Here is a 17,390-nt window from a genome sequence, read left to right on the forward strand (position 1 = left end):
CAATAATTACTGTGCAATATTATTATCCAGTTGGTGGTATGACTAATCAGCCAAAGCTTATTTGGAGTGACTTAGACAGTAAACTCGATAAATATGCAAGGTATTCTAGAGCTTAAATTATCTCTACACAAACCAGCCACAGTTAAAAAGTTTTAAAATATTTAATAATAAATAATTAAAACCACAACACAATACTTTCTACTATACAGTGCTAGTCAGAAGTTTAGAGATCACACAGAAATACTTAAAATAAATCAGTAGTACAGTTCTGACATCACAGAAAAACAGTGTAAACTTTCTAATTTCTAGCTCTCTAAAAGAAAACACAAGTCTAAGATAACTTACATAAGACAACAGGTAGAGTGCTGATGAGTTGGATATCAAGACAAAAATGCTTAATAATCTCTGGTTCTCACTGTTTAAATTGAAACTGCAATTCTGCTAAAATATTACATCATCCTTTTACACTTCCTGGAGTTCCCAGGCTGACAGAAACTGCATTTACACTCTTTTACACTTAGAGCAATAAAGGACATTCTACATGTAAATTCTGGTCATTAACTTTAGCCTTAAAACAATAGGCAGGAAGCCTTCATCTAGCCGGACTGGAGCTGACTTGTAAAACATCAAAGGCAGTGATTAAATAATATTAATTTCAAAGGACCAACAAGAAATGCTTGACTTAGCTTTCTTTACAGTAGATGGCAATGTTGCCACATTGTTTTAAGTTCAACATTCATATTTACAAATGATAGAATTATCTGCACAATTCTATCTGGCTAGGCTGGCAGCAATCACCCATCCCTACCAGTCTTCACACAGAGAAATGTAAAACATTCTGAAAATAATAGGGGTATGAAGGTAAGCATCCTTCAGATTGAGACACCAGAAAACCATGGGGTAGTAACAGAGGAAACAGGGTTTGAAGAGTATGCATCTGAAAAGATGGGACCTTGAGAAAGGTGTTGAGCAGGGAGAGATCCAGAATAGATCTCCAAGTGCCCTCCTTTCGAGGAACCAGGAACATCCTGGCATGAAAACCCTTTCCCACTTAAAAAGACAGAACAAGTTGAATGGTTTCTTTGTTCACCAGGAACCCTAGGACCTCTGGGAAATGAGGAAGCTGCTTTAGAGAAGGTTGAGGAATCACTGAAAATGGAGGGATATATTTCCATACCATGTAGTAACCTTGACGGTTGACAGAAAGAACCTAAGAGTCTAAAGTGATGACAGACCAATTTGGAAGACAAAGAGAAAACTGAAGGGGCAAATGAATCTGGCCAGAAGAGCTAGAGAGCAGACTTATTAGATGAAGGACCACAGAAATCTGAGAAGCCTTAACAGAAGGGGAACCCCTACCACCCTTCCTGCCTTTGGAGGCTTAGTGGGGTTGCCTGTGAACAAAAGCAGCTCCAGAAGGACAGCTCCTCTGGAACTCAGCAATAGGAGAGACAAAAATATGTTTAAGGTCCTGCAAAGCTTTGCCAGTCTCTTGAAGAGACTTAAACAGGTCAGTAGCATCAGTCCCAAAATTATGTTTATTATCCAAAGGAGCATCCAGCAACTTAATGTCCTCAGGCAAAGACTGGAGACAAAACCAAGAATAACGTCTCATGACAGACCCAAAAGCCACAGCCCTTGAAGAGGCATCAGCATCATCATATCTACACTTAATAGAGTGGTGAGCCACTTGAGAAGCAGAACCTAAAATAGATAAGGCAGATGATTTGCCTTTAGAATCAGAGAGGTCAGAAATAACCTAACAAGCCTGAACAATCAAGTACAGCGCCTACTTGGTCATGTGGTTCTGGTAATTAATAGCCCTAAAGGCCAAAGTAGAAGCAGTGTAAACTTTCTTACTAATCCTCTCCATTGTCCTACTATTTTTATCAGAAGGCAAAAGTTTGGAAGAGAGCAAAGTTGGAAGGTTTGTCAGAAGAGACTGACACTGAAGCAGGATCAGCAAAAGGACATTTAAATAAAAATCGACAATCCTCAGGAACCTTATAGAACCTATTAGGTTTCTTAGAAGCAGAATGTTAAGAATCAGGAGACTTGGAAGCAGCAATGAAAGGGTCTAACAAGGCAGCCAACATAGGAGGAACTGCAGATGGTTTAGGAGTATTCACCTGAAGCAACACATAATATCTTCCCTGAATATCAGCGTTGAGAAGAATCCTATTTAAAGTATTCCATCATTCTAGCAATTGTGTCACCAAAGGACAATTCCTCAAAATGAGACACACTGCTAACAGATGACTCCTCATCAGGTCCATAAACCAAAGACAAAGGCAGCTGTGAAGAATAGGACAAAGACCCCTCATCAGACTTTGAATCCTCATTAACGCAATATGGTTCCTTAAGCCATTTAGAAGGAGTATAGGTCCAAGGAGGAGCGGGCACCAAAACCTCTTGAGGAGACCAGGGACATCAGGGCAGAAAACAAACACTGAGTAAATTCTTGCCATTCTCTTTGAGGATCCTTAGGACAGATGAAAACATGCTTAGTCTTTTTTTTTTTTTGGAAGGGACATCAGCCCTAACAAATACTGCAGATTCTGATCCTTGGCAAGATTCTATAAAAGAACCCAGAAGCTCCTTCTCTCACCAATATCTGCAGAATCCCTTTAGGACCATCTGAGATAATCAGCAGCTGTTCCCCCTTGATGTCCAGAGCAGATGCCTGCAAAGCCTCAAAGGACATGCGAAAAAAAGGATCCATGTCAGTTTCACATAGGGTCATGGCAAAGAAATCAGATGTAGACGCCAAATGGCTTACAGAACCATTATACACTTCTAGAGGGACATCCGGTGGAAACTGGACAGCTAAAAAATCCATCTGAGACTTCTTGGCCACTTTCTTGCCTTGTGGGAGTATCTCGAGGTTAAGCGATTTTGCCATGTTATCCTGGGCTAACTATTTAAGCCATTAGTTTTCAAGATAAATGGCCAGGGAAGGCAAATGGCTTCTTACTGTCTTAGGCACAAATGCATTACAGATACTACAAGAGGTATTGTTATGGGAAGCACCCAAACAAAACACTGTTCATGACTATCTTTATGGGGAATTTGCCTCCCACACTGAGAATTTCCTTTCTTGGATGACATGAACTCTAGGCAAAACAAAAGACCAAAGAAAAGAAATCAGCCCTAACAGAGCACTTACCTGATGGCTAGGTATTCTTCTCCTATGCAGAGTGGGACCCAGAGAGGGATTTGGAAAGCTCATTGGTCAAATCCTGCAGGAAGCATGTAACGTGAGCCAAATATTTCAGCTCCATGACAGCAAAGCTTGCTAAAGCATAAACCTTCTTCCCAAATCTGTTCAGCACCCTGCACTCCATTATTAGAGGGATGGACATATAACTCTCAACTAACTCCTTGGTGGCCACTTCCACCACCATGGAATCCACAGAGGGACACTTACTCTAAAAGGGGTGATCCTTAGAGGGTAACAAGAGCTTGTCTGGCTTCCAGGGGATAGGTTTGTCTACATCTTGCTCCTTTCATGCCTGCTTAGAGATCAAATCCACCATCTCATACATGGGAGGGACCACCCATATGGTAGACAGGTTAGCCCCACAAGCCCCAAGAAATATTAATTCCTCTTGTGATGGGAGCTTTTGTGGAATCCCTTCTGTCTAAGCAGTGCTAACATCTCAGCAAATGAGACATCCTCGGGTGGGGGGAATCTGGGGGACCCCACCCCCTCATTGAAATCAGTATCCTCAGTTAAAGACTCCTGATGGGAGTCAATGTGCCTACCCTTACATGAGTGCCTTTGACAAACCTCGCCAGTTTGACATTCTGGGAGGACTATGAAGCTGTTGTGGGATTCCTCAGTGCAGACTGTCTCGAGACTTTGACAGGCTAGCTGTCCAGTGAGACAGAATGTGTAGGACCAGGACCCAAGGTACTTCACTGAGGAAGAAGGGAATTCTGCTCCCTGCATCGATACAACACCCTTTCAAAGGCAGATGTTGAGACAGATCCCAAGACTTACCGGCATGATCCAAGGACCCTAACACAAACTGATCCTGAAGACCTACCCGACTTGGCTCTGAAGCAGACACTGGTGCTGAACTGTCCATCACTAAGGCTCCAAGGATGAAGGGTTGGCTCAGACAGCTTTGGAATCAAACTTTCCAGTACCAAGACTCCAAGGATGAGGACTGGCTCAGAAAACTTTGGAGATGGACATGGCCCCACAACTCCAACACCTCACTCTGAGATCCATCACAGTCTGAGCCACTTGGAGCCCACTGAATCACAAGTTTTTGGATCTGGCACAGGCAAATCCCAGGAAGTGTACAGATCCAACAGCTGCACATCCAATAGCTGGATCAGGGAAGAAACAATGATATGATGAGAGGATAGTCCAAGGTCTGCAACTCTGACAGGTATAGGAGTCGGAAGGACACTCAATTGGATCAGAGTCCTGAGGAACTTCCTCATCCTTCTACCATTGTCCTGTAGAAAAGGAGACTGGAGTCTTCGAGATATCAATTTCTGAGAGGTGTGGTTCCAGAAAGTAAGGAATTCCTGATACAAGGATAATTAGATCCTACTCCAGTGTCGGAGCCCAAGTTCTTGGAATCTTCAAGGCAGGACCTGAGGAACTTGTGTGGTCTGGCAACTGTTTGTTAGGATCCTTAATTTTTCCTTCTCTTTGTCCCTAGACTTATCCATACTCTTTTTCACTAGACTTCATTCCAGAAGGAGAAGCAGAATGTTGGAGGGAAAGTCCCTTAAGCAATAATTTGTTTAGTCTCTCTGCAAAAGCTAGTAAGCCAAATGAGGTGCAAACAGAGCACTGCTCACCTAAATGAGCAGCCCCCCACGTAGTAAATGCACTTGGCATGTACACTGGAGTTGGGGATTTTGTGGCCACAAGTCACACATTTCTTAAAGTCAGAGGGTTTTTCCCCCATGATAACATAAAAATCACACAATGCACCACACACCACAATTATCACCTAGGAAATAATCTAATAATTTAACTTCACCAACAAAAATCACATAAAAAAGTTTAAATTATTATATCAACCTGACCAAAAAAGATTCAAATGAACCTAAGGGGGTGGGGAAATGGGCACCAAAAATGACAACATAAAAATAGAAATTATGTACTTATCATAACATTCCATCTGTGTTGTTGCCTCTCATTTGCTCTTCAACCTATGGGTTTTGGATCCGAGCATGGGATCCGACTCAGCTGCATATCAAAGCTGTAGGCTCTAACATCTGAGCTCCTTCCCTACCCATGATGCTCCTCTCCTCCAAATCCCTCAGATTGAGTTTGCTGCAGCACAGTATATCACATAATTATGATACCAATTAACAGGAAGAAATTACGTATTAATAAAAGAACCAGTCAAGTAGGTATACTTCAGGAGCTCAAAGGAGAAGTATCTGTACAAAAATGTTCTGTAGGTCCTTCAAAAGGCAGTGGGATGGAGGGAGGGAAGATTGAAGAGCAAATGAGAGGTAACAATACAGACGGAAAGTTATGGTAAGTACATAACTTCTTTATCTGATGTTGTTGCCTCCCTTTGCTCTTCGACCTATGGGACAGAGTCCCCAGCTACTGAAAATACTTGGGAGGCCCTCAAGGAAGGATATCCTGGAACACAGCCAAACCAAAGGATGCACTGGTCCTAGAAAAAATGTCCAGTTTGTAATGGGAAATAAAGGTATGATAGTTAGACCAAGTAGCAGCTGCACAAATCTCATCTATAGGAAGTTTTGACCATAAGGCTGAAGAAGTAGAGACAGATCTAGTAGAATGTGCCTTAATATGACCAGGTAAGGAAATCCCTTTAGAAGAATAAGCAAGTTTGATACAACTAGCTATCCAATGAGCTAGAGTAACCTTGGAAACTGGTTTACCTAATCTGGACTTGGAAAAGGATACAAAGAGTTGGTCAGGTTCCCTGAATGTTTTGGTTCTATCTAAATAGAAGCAGAGTTGTCTGTGTACATCCAATGTGTGAAGAAAACAGGAAGATTGATGACTTGGTTTAAATTAGCCTCAGAAGCAACCTTGGGCAAAAAGGAAGGATTAGTCCTTGTGAAAAATCAGATATGGAGGCTTACAAGACCAAGCCTGTAGCTCGGATACCCTCTTGGAGGAAATAATAGCCACCAAGAAAATAGTTTTCAAAGTCAAAAACTTAAAGTCTGCCTTAGCTGAAGGTTCAAAGGGAGGGTGAAACTAAGGCCTGTAGAACCAAGGTGAGGTCCCAAGGAAGAGCAGGATCCTTATTAAGATGATGTAGGAGAAAGTTACCCTTTAAAAAGGCCTTGCACAGTTTAGATGAGGCTAGAGAGAAAAAATTCTCCCCTACAGGAAAGTAGGAAATGACGGCAAGTTGCACTTTCACCATAGAAAAACTTGTACCTTTACTAAAAAGATAAGCCAAGTAGTCCAAAACTGCCAAGACTGGAGCAGAAAATGGGTCTAAATTGTTCTGATAAGCCCAGATAGAGAACCTCTTCTACTTACTGTAGTATAGCTTTCTAGTGGACTGTTTGTGTGCTGCAATCAAAATTCTTCTGAATGGGGAAGAAAACCCGGGAGTTCTAGCCATCATTGAAAGTGGAGAAACCAAGCAGTTAGTTTCAGGTTTTGAAGATCTGGATGGGAGTGCCCCGAGGGATGGGATAAGAGATCTGGATAGGCATCCAGAGTCCAAGGTGGACAAACCAAGTGAGACCAAATGAAGGGGAACCACACTTGATAGGCTCAAAAGGGGGCAATGAGGATGACTTGACACAGCAACCTCTGTGCTTTCTGTAGAAATTTGGGAATGAATGGAAAGGGAGGGAATGCATAGAGTAGACCGGGGGCGAAGCTTGGACTAGAGCATCTCTCTGTGACTGTCCCTGAGGAGGGAGGGAGACATGAACAGTTCGTAGCAAGGTTGACCCCATCTCTGGAAGATCATATTCACCACTGCAGGATTGAGAGACCACTTGTGAAGCATTAGAATGGTCCTGGTGAGTCTGTCTACTAGAATATTCATTGCTATGAGAAAGCAGTTGGAAGAAATCTCCCACTGCCACAACCTCATGGCCTCTCAACACAAGGGATAAGATTTGGTTTCTTCTTACTTGTAGATGTACCAGACCACTGACATGTCTGTCTGAAAAGTAATAGTTCCCACAGGAAGAGAGGAATAGAGGGCTTGCAATGCAAGAAGCACAACTCTCATCTCCAGATTGTTTACATGCAAACTGGTCTCTAGGGGGGACCACATGCCTTGGACAGTCTGTCCCAGATAATGCACTCCCCCGAGCTGGGATATGTCCATGGTCACAGTGGCTGAAGGGTGAGGAAAGATGAACAGCTGGCCCTGGAGAAGATCGTTGGATTGAGTCCACCAGATGAGAGACCGTTTTCATGCTCATGAGATCCAAATTCAATAGTTTAAAGGGCAGTGAAGAAAAGATCATTGTACGGCTAAGGTCCACTGAAGAACTCTCATGTGAAGGTGGGCAAAGGGCACCAGAGTGACTGTCGCCACCATGGGCCCGAAGGACAAGACTTGCTTGGGGGAATGAGTGTCGATTATCTGTTTGCCAGGAGTTCTCAGATTGGAAATCTTGTCAGGAGTAAGAAGGGCTAGAGAACAACTGGTGTCCAAATGAACTCCAATAAAGTCTATGCTTGAAATGGAAGAAGATGGTACTTATTTAGATTGATAGAGATGCCCAAGGTCGAGGCTAGCTAAAATAGGTATTCTCTGGCTTGAAGAAGTTTATGCCTGGTGTGAGCAGTTAGGAGCCATATGTCTGGGTAAGAAAATGCCTGCAATCCTTGCAGTATCAGGTGAGCTGCTACCACTGCCATTCATTTGGTTAACACCCTGGGGGCTGTGGTGAGACCAAAGAGCAGTGCTTGGAATTGATAATGACTGGCTCCCAGCCTGAAGCAGATACCTTCTGGAGTACCTGTTCATCTTGCTGTGACAGTACATGTCCTGAAAGTCTATAGAGCACATCCAGGCATCCTTCTACAGGAAGGGCAGAATGGACTGTAACGTGAACATTCAGAACTCTGAACTGGCAATCAACTTGTTTAGGGAGGTGAGATCCAAAATGGGTCTGAGGTCCTCTGTCTTTTTGGACACTAAAAAGAATCTTGAGTAAAAGCCTGATCCAAGTTCGTCTGGGGGGGACACTTTGGATGACTTTTTGAGAGCAGCTTTGCAATCTCCAATGCTGCCTCCTCCCATTGATTGGGTGGAACATTGGGGAGGATTCTTGTTGTTGTGGGTTTTGAAAAAAAGGGTACAGAATAGCCTCTGGATATGAATTTTAACACCCAATGATCTTTTGTGATGGCCTTCCAGGCTGTTGGGTGCACAAGCAAGCATCGCCCGACTGCCTCCAGAGTAAAGGAGTCGGGCAATCCTTTCAGACCGCTGATTGAGTTTGTCTGGGAAAGAATCTCGAGACCCTTGGTTCACTGGACCCCCTTTGCCAAGAGGGCAGCCTCTATTATTATAACCACTTCCCCCTCTGCCTCTGGGAGAAAGGTCCCCTTGTGAATCCTGAAAAGAACCTTGCAATTTATGGAACTATAACTTCTTACCTTCATGCTGGGTCCTGAAAAAGGTGTGTTGTAGGGTAGAGAAGCATATCCCAATGGCAGATAAGGTCTTTCCTCTCTTTTCATAGTCTTAATACAGAAATAAGTGATTGTCAGCTAGAAGTACCATTTGTCATATGCTGCACAGTTGCTCTTGTTTAAGGACAGAGCTTCCTAAAAGCTAGGAGCTAGGTTAGTAGTCCAATGTAATGCGTAGGGATGGAATACTGCAACATGGAAGAGAAGGATATCTATGGTTATGGTAAGAATTTACACAACTATTCTATGTCCTTCTGTTCCTATGTTGCAGTATTCTTACTGTGGGAGAATACCACAGCTAGTTAGAGGTAAGAGTGGTGGTAGAGGTAGAAGATTCCAGGAACCCCTGCAGGATTGTTCTAGCAAAGCCTGCCCTGGCTCTTGAGACTTGACCTAGTTTGTAGTGTTTGGTGAAGGTGTGGATATTGGACCATGTAACAGCTTCAAAAATGGAAGCTGTGTCCAGCCCTTTGAGGAAGGCTTTGGAAGTAACCATACCTCTGGCGGAATGAGCTCTCAACCCATGAGGTAAAGGTTTGCCATGGTGTGAGTAGCAGAATGAAATGTATTTTCTGATCCAACCTGAAATAGTTTGCTTGGAAACTGCCTTGCCCATAGCCCTGGGGTGGAAGGAAACAAATAGTTGGTCAGATTTTCTGAAGGGCTTAGTTTTGTCTAGGTAGAATCTAAGCTGTCTGTGCACATCCAGGGAATGGAGAATCCTCTCTCTTGTTGGATGGAAAGGGGAAGAAGGTAGGCAGGTAAATAGATTGATTTAAGGACAGCTCATTTACCACTTTAGGCATGAAGGAATGGTTAGAGCGTAAGGTCACCCTGTCCTTGTGGAAAACAGTGTATGGGGCGCAGGCCAAGAGAGCCTGTAACTCTGACACTTTCCTAGCAGAAGTCATGGCCACCAACAGTACAGTTTTCCATGTACATAGTTGTAAAGTAGCATTGCTAGCCAGTTCAAAGGGGCCAAGTGTTAGTTTTTCCAGGACAAAGTTTAGATCCCAGGGTGGTGGGATGGGTTTTCTAGGTGGTCTGATGTGTAAGACCCCTCTCAGGAAACATTTAACATCTAGCCTGGACAGTAAAGGGGTGTCTACAGGCAGATATGGCTGAAAGATGTACTTTCACTGAGGAGTAAGAAAGGCCATCCTTAATGAGTTCACACAGATATGCAAGGACTAGGAAAGGGTCAGCCTGGCTGGGCTCCCTGCTCTTACGTAGACACCATTTTGAGAATCTCTCCCAGTTTGATAAGTATGATTTTCTAGTAGCAGGTTTTCTGGCCACCCTCAGGACTATAAGCACATCCTCTGAATAGTGGTGTCTAAAAGGGATTAGAAGTTTATCACCGAGAGTGTTAGTGCTAACATCTGTAGGTGAGGATGGAATAGGGTTCCTTTTTGTTGTGTGAGAAGGTCCACCTTGTGGGGTAACTTGTGCTGATTGCCCTTGACTAGTGAGTGAAGTAGGGGGAAACCAGTGCTGTCTTGGTCAGTAGGGGGTCACCAACAAGATTTTTGGTTTGTCCTTCCTGATTTTCAGTAGGACCTTTTGGATTAGAGGGAAGGGGGGAAAAGCGTAAAGTAGCAGTCTTTTCCAAGGAATCATGAAGGCATCTGCTCTCCAGGCTAGTGGGGAGTGAGCCTTAGTGCAGAAACTGATCAATTGTCTGTACTGGGGGGAGGCAGACAGATCCACTTGAGGAGTGCCCCACTGGTGGACAATGTCTAGAAAGGTTTCCCTGTTCAGCATCCACTCGTGTTGTAGTGAAGATGTTCTACTGAGAAGATCTGCCTGTTTGTTGTCCTGAGAGGGGATATATGAGGCCTGCAGGGACAGGTTGCGCCTGGAGGTGAAGTCCCATATTTGCAGAGTTAGTTTGCAAAGGAGGTAGGCTTTGGTTCCCCCTTGTTTGTTGAGATACCACATGACTGTGGTGTTGTCTATGAATATTAGAATAAGACCCAGGTGGAGGGTAGGAAGGAATGCCTCCAGGGCTAGGAGAACAGCAGTCATCTCCCTGACATTGATGTGTTTCTTTTGAAAGGCAGGGCTCTAAATATCCTGAACCTTGAAATCCTTGCAGGTAGCTCCCCACTCTAGGTCTGAAGCATATGTGTAGATGAACTGGTTTGGGGAGGGCATTTAGAGGAGCAATCCTGGGTTGTGACTGATTTGTTGAATCCACCACCTTAGCTCTGATTTGAAGCAGGGCAGAAAGGGGATTTGTTTCTCTAAAGAGTGTAGGTGTTGTGACCAAATGTTCTTGAGGTATCATTGGAACTTCTGCATGTACAGTCTTACCAAGGGACGCATGAGAATGGTGGCTGCCATAAGCCCCAGGAGTTGCAGGAATTGTCTTGCAGAAATCTGGGACTCCAGTAAAAGGTTTTGAAAGTGAGTAGAGGGGGAGTGGATCTTTTCCTGTGGAAGAAAGGCCCACATTAGATCTGTTCTGATCCAGCAGTTCAGAAAAATGTTGTCTTGCTGAGGGAGCAGGGAGAATGTATTTATATTGAGAGTGAAGCCCAGGTTTTGAAGAAGGGTGGTGGTGAACCTGAGGTGGTCTCTGAGATGGGTTTCTGTCTCTGCTAGAAGAAGAATGTTGTCTTCTGGAAGAGGTTATAGTTGCAGCCAAGAGTATCTGCATAGGCTGGAAGCAGAAGCTGCTGACATAGCAGAGGCCTCTGCAGCAGCATAACTGCACCTAACTGAATGTCTCGCTACCTGTGAAGCCAGATACAATTTAGATGTTATGTCTGATTTGGTAGGGCAGCCAGGAGATTAGCTGCTTGTGAGACAAGGTCCAGTGCATATTTAATCATGTGTGTCTGGTAATTTATAGCACAGAAGGCCAGGGTGGAAGAGGTGCACACTTTTTTTTTTACCAATCCTGTCCATGCTTTTGCTGTCTTTATCATTAGGCAAAAGAGATGCAGTGGGAATAAGACTGGATTGCTTGTCTGGGGAGGCAGCAATAACTGCAGGGTCTGGCAAGGGGGGGGGGTTACTATGAATTATTGCTCATCAGGAGCCTTATAAAACCTGTCTGGTCTTTTAGGTGCAGGTGGTTGAGAGTCTGGATTTTTGGATGCAGAGGTAAAAGCATCCAGATAGGCAGGTAAGACTGGTGGGATGGCTGATGGGGAGGTTGACTCCACTTGAAGGATTTCAAAATACCTCCTCTGGGTGTCAGTCATCTGGGTAGTGTCCCATTTAAAGTAATCTTTCATCTTAGTTGTTGTTTCACCAAAGGTAATGTCCTCTGGTGGAGAGTCCCCTTCAATTGATTCCTCATCTGGAGAATAATATTCTAAAGCGGAGGCAATCTGGGATGCATAAGAAATGGACTCTTCAGAAGAAGAGTAGTAGGGTTCTAGTCCCTCCTCTCCTTCTTGGGTAGTCTGCAAGGGGAGAGAAATGGCAAAGGCAGGTCTACGGCTGAGCACAGGTATACTGGAGGTAGTAGAGCCTGTAGGCCTGAGGGCCATAAAGGCCTGCATTAGAGAGTTAGTGAAAGACTGCCAGTCTGGGATTCCTTCATAGATAGGAGTCAAATGTTTAGTTTTCTGTTTTTGTTTAGTAGGCATTGGTTTGGAAGAAGGCCTAGGCTCAGAAGCTTGAGTCTCAGGAATAGGGGTCTCCAAAGGTGGTCCAACTGTTTCTGGTTCCCCCTCAACTTCAGTAGGAACTGACATCTGGGCTATCTCCGTGAATGTGCAGGCTGTAACTTCTGAAGTGGCTTCCTTGGTGGGAGCCATCAAAGTAAATGGTTCTGTCAGACGTCCCTCAACTCCTAAATCAGAAGCTGGCGAAATGTCCGATGACGGAGAGGCAACGGAAGTAGGTCTGGAAACTTTGGCTTTTTTCTGCGGTGGTTCAGTTGGAGCAGACGATTTGGGGTCCACTCTAAGTGCAAGCTTCTTGAGACAATGGTTCTCTAAATTTAAATTGAGTGTGGCCAGACAGCCGTGGAGGGTCTTTGGTACAAAAGATTGGCAAATGGAACAAGCAGTATGATCATGTTCCTTCCCATGACAAAAGATGCAATGGTCGTGGGTATCTTTATGTGATATCTGACGCCCGCAATGGCATTTGCCTTTTTTAGCTGACTAATATTAAATACAGCTAACCAAGCTCAAGCAAAAAGAATGAAAGGTTTCCCCAACAGGGTACTTAACTTTTAGAAGTCTTTGAGAGTAGGAGTGAATCGAGCGATGTGATGTCATCTGCAGCTGAAAAGTTGTGAGGTCTGTGCTCTCTGACATCACATTTAAGGTCTCTGGTTTATGGCCCTACATGTGACATCCCACACACCTACAGCAACCAGGCTTAAGCATTTGTAAAGGAACCGACGTCGGGTTGCCTGAGGCGGGAAATCCCATAGTAAGAATACTGCAACATAGAACAGAAGGACATCGTTAATTACATAACTCCTAAATCTGATGATGTCCATTTCATTCTTCCTCACCACTGGGTCAGAGTCCCCAGCTACATGATTTCCTGGGTGGCCCCTATGGAAGGATATGTCAGAGCACTGCGGAGCCAAAGGATGCTCTGTCTCTATAAAGTTTATCTAATTTGTAATGCGAAACAAAGGTATGTGACTTAGACCAGGTTGCCGCAGCACAAACTTAATCAAAAGAGTTTCCAGCCAAAAAGTCCGAAGAAGTAGACATCGGCCTAGTAGAGTGGGCCTTTGGTGGATGAGGCAAATGTAGGCCTTTTAAGGAGTAAATGGTTGAAAAGCAATTAGTGTCAAGTCAAAGTCAAACAAAACTTTGTCATTCAGAACTACACCACTGTGTAGCTGAACGAAACTGTGATGCTTCATTCCCAGTGCAAAAACATACATACAGAAAATAATAGTAAAATAACATAAAATAAAAGTAAAAAGAGAATAAAATAATAACAATGCACAGACACATTTACATATAAATATAATTGAGTAACATGGGCATGACTTTACTTAATGTAAGAACTAAGCAGCATATGAAATGGCGAGCATGAATACTGCACAGTATGATTTATATTGCACTGCACAGAGTCCTACAGTAAGGTAAGGTGTGAACCAATGTTAAATATGCACATCAGTTTGTTATTGCACATGAAAAAGCTTAATACCTATAGTGCAACAAAGCCTGGATATGTAAGGATCTGTACAGTCAGATAAATAGCATAACTGTGGTAGGAGGGGAAGTATGCATTGACAGTCTCCTGGCTCATTTTTCACAGGAGTTCAGTAGTCTGATGGAGAGAGGAAAGAAACTGTTGTTAAGTCTAGAGGTCCTACAGCGCATACTTCTTTATCTCCTATCAGAGGAGAGGTGGGAAAACATACCGTTTGTAGGATGTAAAGGATCATTGGATATCTTCCTGGCTCTCCTGATGCAAAATGATTCATGTACGTCTTCCAGAGGTGCAAGACAGGAACCAATGATTTTCTCTGCTGTCCTTACAACTCACCAAATAGCCTTGCAATTGGAGGTGTTGTAGCCCCCATACCAGACAGTGATATATGAAAAGACGCTTTCGATAGTATCCCTGTAAAAAGTTTGGAGGATGGTCTTCAATAGTTTTGCCTTCCTCAGTTTCCTTAGGAAGTCCAATCATTGCTGAGCTTTTTTGATCATGTAAGATACATGGACTGACCATGACAGGTCCTCAGTGATATGTGCTCCCAGAAACATTGTACTTTTGATGCATTTGGACAGAGTTACATTTGACACTGCTTGGCCAAACCAGTTGGGAGAAAGGGAGATGAATAGCTGGTCAGATTTCCTATCTTCCTTTGTCCTGTGCAGGTAGAAATGCAACCGTCTATGAACATCAAGTACTTGAATCATATATTCACCTTTGCTGGAATAGTTAGGGAAGACAATTAAAGGTCATGTCCTTACCATAACTTGGTATCTGAGTTGTCCTCTTTTATTCGTCGTCAAAACTGGGTTTAGGATCCATCCTCAGATCCAATCCAGCCTTTCCAAAGACTGATGCCTTGTGTCTCAAGCTCGTCCCACTTCCATAATGCCTTGCATCTCACTCAGACTGAGTTTACCAAAAAAGAAAGGCAGCAGGGAAGAAAAAAAAATATGCATGCAAACAGACCACACAAAGGCACCAGTCACAAACAAGAATATCACCAACCTGGAACTCAAAAATGGGGAACTGTGGATTCCAACATCCTCTAGGTACTTCCAGATACAAAGGTAGGGGGAAGGTCGGGTGGGAAACTACAGTTGTGTACACTTACCATAAATGTAGATGTTCGAGTGTATTCACTGTTGCAGTCATCACATTTGGGTTATCTGCTTGCAGTAGCCCTTAGTAGGCCTGATTATCAAAGCCTTGGGTCCTGTGTCGGTTGCTGTCTCATCTTCCATGACATCAGGTAGTCAGGGGTATAAAGCATGCAGCCGATGCCATTACATCAGTTTTTCTTGCCCCAGATGTCAGGTGCCCCCCAATGGGAAGCAATTAAATATATATATGCAAGGTTATACCTCCAACAAAAAAGCAAATACACCAAAAAGCTTTCAAGCATAGTAAAGGAGAATAGAGGTATAGCTAAAAGAAGTCAGGGGGCTGGAGATAGTGTGACAAGGACTGCAACAGTGAATACACTCGAACATCTACATTTATGATACGTGTACACAAAGTACAGTTTTGTACCTACCATAAATGTAGATGTTCGAGTGCTAATACAGCTGCAGTTATAACAGATGGGTTCTCCTGCTGTCAGGCGGGTCCTCGGTCGGCCGAATTCCAAAGTCTAGGTCCGGCGTCGGTTGTCATCGCTTCTTCCCTGACGTCAGTGCGACAGGGGTATAAAAGAACCAGCCGACACCATTTTCTTCAGTTTTTCTTGCCCCAGATGTCAGGTGCCCCCAGAAGGAAGGCAATACATAAAATTATGTAATAATGCAATGCAATATAATCAAAGACCAGTAGTTGCAAGCAAATACACCATAAAAGAAGACCCCAAGAGGGGAAGGAGGGAGGGAAACCTGGACTGCAGCTGTATTACCACTCGAACATCTACATTTATGGTAGGTACAAAACTTTACTATGTTCATCGTGCATACAGCTGCAGTCATAACAGATAGGTAGAATCCCAAAGCTAAGAAAGGGGTGGTAGGCACTAGGTGGAGCTAGGAGGAGCCAAAATGCCCTGCAAGACTGCAGTGGCAAAGCCTGCACTAGATTTGGAGTATAATGGTAGGTTGTAGTGCTTAGAGAAGGTATGCACAGAACTCCAAGTGGCTGCTTCTAAAATATCCTTGGTAGGAACTCCTCTGAGGAAGGCTGCAGAGGTGGCTGTGGCCCTGGTAGAATGAGTTCTAATGCCTGTAGGTACAGTTTTGCCATGAAAGGAATAGCAAAAGCGTATGCAGTGGGCTATCCATTTTGAGATTGTCTGTTTGGATATTGACTTTCCTTGAACTCCTACCGCATAGGCCACAAAAAGCTGTTCTGATTTTCTGAAAGGTTTTGTTCTGTCCAAATAATAACGCAGTTGTCTGTGGATGTCCAAGGAATGCAGTAATCTCTCCCCTTTGTTTTGAGGATTAGGATAAAAAGTAGGTAAATGTATGGCCTGATTTAAAGCTACCCTGGATACCACTTTAGGCATAAAGGACGGGTTGGTACATAATGAAACTTTGTCCTGATGGAAGATGATAAAAGGCTGGACAGCCATAAGAGCCTGTAGTTCTGAAACTCTATGAGCTGAAGTGATAGCCAGAAGGAAAGCTGTTTTCCAGGACAAATATTGTAAATCTGATGTGGCAGCTGGCTCAAAAGGAGGCAAGGTCAGTTTTTCCAGAATGAAATTAAGATCCCAAGCAGGTATTGGTTGTTTTCTTGGAGGTCTTAAATTCTTAGCCCCTCTGAGGAACTGTCTTAATAGAGGGTGAGAGAATAAAGGTGGATCAGTGTTGTATTCTGCAGAAATGGCTGAGGCATGGATTTTGATGGAGAAGAACGAAAGTCCATTGCTTAGTAGGTTCAGTCAAATATTGTAGTATTTGAGGTAAATTCAGTTTTCCAGGGCACTGGCCCTTTTTCTCATTCCAAACACAAAAACGTTTCCATTTTGCAGAGTAAGCTTTTCTAGTTGAAGGCCTACTGGCCTCCAAAATGACATCCTGCACCTCCTTGGAGAGCAGGGCCTGCTGCGATGCTAAGGAATCTTCCATGCGGCTAGATTGAGTGTTTTCAGCTGACTGTGAAGAGATTTGAAGCTGTGCTGAGTCAGAAGAAGAGGCATTAGAGGCAGGGTCCATGGTGGGGAATGCGTCAGGCTCCTCAGGAGTGGGTACCAGTGTTGCCTTGGCCAGTCCGGAGCAATGAGGATCATCTTTGGTCTGTCTGCTCTGGTCTTCAATAGGACTTTGGGCAGCAGAGGAAGAGGTGGGAAGGCATAAACTGTCATTGATGTCCAACTGAAAGAGAGAGTGTCCACTCTCCAGGCCTTTGGATGGAAGATTCTTGAGCAGAATTTTGTCAATTGATGGTTTTTGTGGGAGGCAAAGAGATCTATGTCTGGCCTTCCCCATTCTTGGGTTATTTCTGTAAAAACTTTTGGATGCAACTTCCATTCGTGTGGATCTGTCATATTCCTGCTTAGGTTGTCTGCCAGTGTGTTTTCCTTGCCTGGCAAGTACTGTGCTTGTAGTTCCATTTGTAAGTCCATGGCCATGTTCCAAAGTGACATGGCCAGTCTGCATAGGGGATAAGAATGTGT

Source organism: Protopterus annectens, chromosome 7.part0 (genome assembly GCF_019279795.1).
Source record: "Protopterus annectens isolate FY-2018-M chromosome 7.part0, PAN1.0, whole genome shotgun sequence".
In the NCBI taxonomy this organism is placed as follows: Eukaryota; Metazoa; Chordata; order Ceratodontiformes; family Protopteridae; genus Protopterus; species Protopterus annectens.